This window comes from Pangasianodon hypophthalmus, chromosome 2, assembly GCF_027358585.1.
Source record: "Pangasianodon hypophthalmus isolate fPanHyp1 chromosome 2, fPanHyp1.pri, whole genome shotgun sequence".
In the NCBI taxonomy this organism is placed as follows: domain Eukaryota; kingdom Metazoa; phylum Chordata; class Actinopteri; order Siluriformes; family Pangasiidae; genus Pangasianodon; species Pangasianodon hypophthalmus.
Genome location: NC_069711.1, coordinates 6,386,446 through 6,391,502, shown reverse-complemented (window position 1 = coordinate 6,391,502; position 5,057 = coordinate 6,386,446).

Sequence of the window (5,057 nt, the reverse complement as noted above, 5' to 3'; positions counted from 1 at the left end):
GTGGTATTACACAGAAGTGTCAGTCAACACTTCAGGGTAACAGTTTGTTCTGTCTTTCACCAACATACAGACATACATACACACAGTGTTTCCAAACTGATATGAACTTTTTATCACTGACACCAATTTATGGAAATACACATTCTGTTAACTTACTGCAGGTAAACCTGGCTATAATTTTATATAATGATATATAAACTGCTATTACGTTGAATGGTAGAAACAGTAATTTATGTATAAAACGAGCAGAGTATATATATGTATATATATGCACTCTATATACAGTAGGGTCCAAAATTCTGAGACCACTAGCGAAAATGCTGTTTGACATTCTTTTTTCAATTTAACACAAATGTTTTCATAACAAATTATATCTGCAACAACTTCAGTGAAAAGTAGAATCTTTTTACTTACAGTACTGTGCAAAAGTCTTAGGCACATGCAAGCAAAGATGCCTTCAAAAATAATGAAATTAAATGTTTCTACATTTTAAAAAAAATACTATAAAGAGCAGTAAACAGTAATAAATGAAATAAATGAATAAATGAAAATGAAAGTCAATATTTGGTGTGACAATCCTTCACTTTAAAAAAATAATAATTTTAAAGTCTCAGGTATAATTTGTGCAGTTTTATAAGGAAATGAGCTGTAAGTGTTACTGAGCATCTTGCAGAAGCAGCCACGGTTCTCCTGGAGACTTTGACTGTCACACTGGTTTCTTATTTTTGCAGCAAAACCCAGCAGCCTTCATTATGTTTTTTGTCTGAAAAGTGTCTCAAACATTTTTCTGTAACATTTAATTTTGTGCTGGAAAACTAATGTTTGAAAATCTAAAATTCAGATAATGTAGAAGTCATAAAATAAAAATCTATAACAAAGTTTGTACTAAAATAAATAGGGTGCCTAAGACGTTTGCACAGTACTGTACATAATTACTTGAATTTCAGAATTTCTACAGTGTGCCTCGAGCTGACAGACTCCACGAGTTTGTGTAAAACCTGATGATCCTTGTTAGATCAAATCCATCAGAGTGTCGTCTGAATACATGCTTCAGTGGAAAGGATAAGACTCATGGAAAATCTGATCTTTTGTACAAAGGAGTTAACATGGTAGAAATAGAAATTGTGCAACATATTGAATTTCCAAAATTCTAAAACTTTATTTCATATATATATATTTCATATATCATATAACATTAAAACCACTGACAGGTGACGTGAATAACATTGATTATCTTGTTACAATGGCACCTCTCAAGGGCTGGGATGTATTAGGCAGCAAGTGAGCAGTCAGTTCTCGAAGTTGATGTTACAAGCGGGAAAAATGGGCAAGTGTAAAGATGCCAGTGACTTTGACAAGAACCAGATTGTGATGGCTAGACGACTTGGTCAGAGCATCTCCAAACCAGCAGGTCTTGTGGGGTGTTCCTGGTATGCAGTGATTAGTGCCTACTAAAAGCAGTCCAAGGAAGGACAAGCAGTGAACCAGCAACAGGGTTATCATCGCCCAAGGCTCACTGATGCGTGTGGGGAGTGAAGGCTAGCCTGTCTGGTCCGATCCCACAGAAGAGCTACTGTAGCACAAATTGCTGGAAAAAGTTAATGCTGGCTATGATAGAAAGGTGTCAGAACACACAGAGCATCGCAGTTTGCTGTGTATGGGGCTGCGTAGCCACAGACCGGTCATAGTGCCCATGCTGACCCCTGTCCACCACCGAAAGCACCTACAATTGGTACAGCGTGAGTGTGTGTGTGTTTGTTTTTTTAACAACAAAACAAGCGTAGTGGCCTATGATTTTTACCCAATTATCAAAATAATTTCACAATTGAATTGAATTGATGAACCTTACAGATGAGCTTACAAATGAACAGTGTCCTGCTTTGGTAGTTTTGCAAAATACCATGACATTCATGAATGCAGCCTTCATGTGAAACTTTAAAAGACATTTACTGACCGATTTCAAATACGTCCATAGAGTCTTGATATTGGCCAATATACACATGCCTACATCCTCAAAATATCTTTCTCTTCTCAGCCTAGGCCATACTTGAACAAATTTCAGCAGTGCCAGTTAAGAGGTTCATATTTTCTAAATGTTATAGGTTTTAGCTTACACTTGTGGTGAAATAAGGAGCAGACATGATTTAGAGTGAAAGGACAGGGGGGGAAATGGAGTTTTCAGCACAAGTCATTGTAGGAGCAAGAGTGCCAGCATTTACTGAGCAGGTTACTGTAGAAACATGGGGTATTGAGTTACCAGGCACTGCAGGATAGACTGAATAAAATGCTTTTGTACTAGACAGTGCAGTATTGACTTGAGAGTGCAGCCCTAGACTCCTGTTTCCTTTTAGCTACAGTTATGATATTCTGGGCTAAAAGCAGTGGTGGAACGAGTACAAAACACTGACTTGAGTAAAAGTACTTCTGCTGTAGTAATTTGAAAAACTTGAGTAAAAGTAGTTATCAAGAAAAAAAAATAGTTGTAATAAGTGTACATAAATTGTCTGAAACACTACATGAGTAGTTAATTTTCAAATTACTTTTTTACATTGTGTCTACAATTGACACTACTGTAGAAAATGTTCTATATCTGAGGAATATATTTTTAAACGATTATATTAACTAACCAGGTAAGATGTGCTAAAGTGAACACCACCTCAACTATCCACAGTAAATTAGCTGGCTAGATAACTTAACCAAATGTTTTTGTGGTTTCAGTAGCTTGCTAGGTTCATTAGCTTGCTAGCTAGCTCATGTTAATTCATACATGTTTCCAGATATGTAGTTAACTATCTAGAGAAGGTGCCACACAACATTCTCCTGAGCACTACCTCTAAGCTGTAGCAGCACTTAGATATATTTAACACAACAGGCAATCGTTATTGTACACACTGTAAAGCATTGAAAGATCTGGCAAGCTAGTATAGCTCACACAGCTAGCTAAAGTTTCTAACAGGGTTTGGCTCACAGAATTTGCTTATCATTATCATACTGTTTTCTTTGAAGCATTTGAAGATAAACCTGAAGATACCCAGTAAATTGTCTCCACTGTCTCAGATATTGCTGCTGCTGACTAAGCATTTGGTGTTCTTGAAACTGCCTTTTAATTGGCTTACAGTCTTCTGGGGTTAAATTCATTTTTTACTTTGTAATGGTGATCAGAAATAATTGTAATGAAGTTACATTAAAAGTACTGTTACAGTGAGCCATGCACTCAGGTACTGTAATGAGAGTACATGTAGTTTGTTCCTTTCCAGCCCTGAGTAAAAGTAAAGCCAAAGAGCACTCCTGTTCTAGTGGAAGTGGAAACACCTTCAGCAGGTACATTCTCTTTACCAACAACAGAGGGAGCCACAGTCAATCCTCCACCAAATGAGGACGGTCTTACGAATGATTATTGTATAATATATTGGGTGTGCTTTTTATTTAATGTAGAAAACAGGGTAAAAATGCTGTTGCAATTTATTTTTAGTATCCCTGTTCCAGACATTCGTGGCTTTGTCATGTGCTCCAAGGTTGAATGAAAGTTTACATAACAAATGAGCAGGTTAATAAATCATAAATCTGAACTGGTTATACATTCATAATTAGTTTTGACTAAAAACTAAAAAAAAAAATAATATGTCACTCCATGTCACTCACATATGTCAGTCCATGTAAAACCACATCACTTATCCCAGATCAAGTCACTGTGATTTGATCTTTATTTTCATTCCTTCTCATCACTATTTATTTACACAGGTAAGCTATACAGAGGAATTTGACACTTGTTCACACACAAAGTGTACATACAGAAGAATTAAATCGATAGTCTTAATAATGTAAACATCCCAAAAAATATTATTTATTCACATTTATTGTTGCAGTTGTTGGGTGTTCCAATTCCATGCCACAAGGGTACATAGCATTAATAATTCCTGAAGGCAATTACTTAAACACTCATGTTTTGTTAATTACTTAGCAGTGGAGTGTCCTGTTAACTCAGACCATGTGCTTTAATTGTATAGCAATAAAGCTGTAAAAGGTATTTTTCCACCTAATGTATATTCATCTCAGTTACAAGCAATATAAACAAATAGACTAAACCCACAGACTGAGATCTGTGCACATGTAATGTTAACACTTGTTTTTTTTTTTTACCTTGTGACCAGCAAAGTAAACTGTAATAAATGTAATAATTTCATGTTGGAAATTTTTATTTTTATCATTGTTCCAATTTTCGTGACCCCAAGCAGAGCAAGATTGTGTTGTATGTTGTGTCACTTAAATTCTAAATTAAAAAGTGTGCTGTTGTCACAAGAGGACAGGAGTGTTGACAGCTGAGGTCATGTGCCTCTTTATGGCTGTGTGTCAAGTTTGCTTTGGCTGTGTCTAGTTTGGGTTTGTACAACCCTTTGTGTGGATAAGCACGTGATTTTGTTCTTCAGCTCATTTATTATTTTTTTCCGTATTCCACTGATACGATGTTTATGACCAGTGTGCGCACAAGTTCTGCTTTTTCTCTTTGTGTTTGGTTAAAAAATGCTTTTCCTACATCAGTATGTGCTTTACCTTCCCTTTGGCTGTGATAGTACCTACAATGACGTTATCAGTTACTGTATCCTGTCACATGGTGACATCTTCCTTCTGGGCTCTTTTCATGTGAGGTGTCCAAGAACAGAACAAGTTCCACCCACTATTGCAGTATTAGCTGTATATCGAAAGCATAAAGTGGTCCTGTTCTACTGTTTAACAGGAAATTAGTATTTAAAATGATTATGAGTCACATGCTGTATGACTTTGGCTGGGGATTTGTCATGTGAATGCTCTGTCACATTTACAGAAAGACATTCAGGAACTTGCCTGAACTTAACCTCAACTAAAATGACAACAGAATTGCATCAAATTTCTTAAAGAAACTAAACTGTCATTATAATGCATTGTGCCTTGGAGTCTTTTGTCATTGGACATTTTCATCAGTGACTCTATCCTTTAATATAGTGGAATTCTGAGCTCTGTTTCCCTCATCTTTACATTAACACAGTGTTATTTTCCATTACCTGTAGGTCTGGGAATAG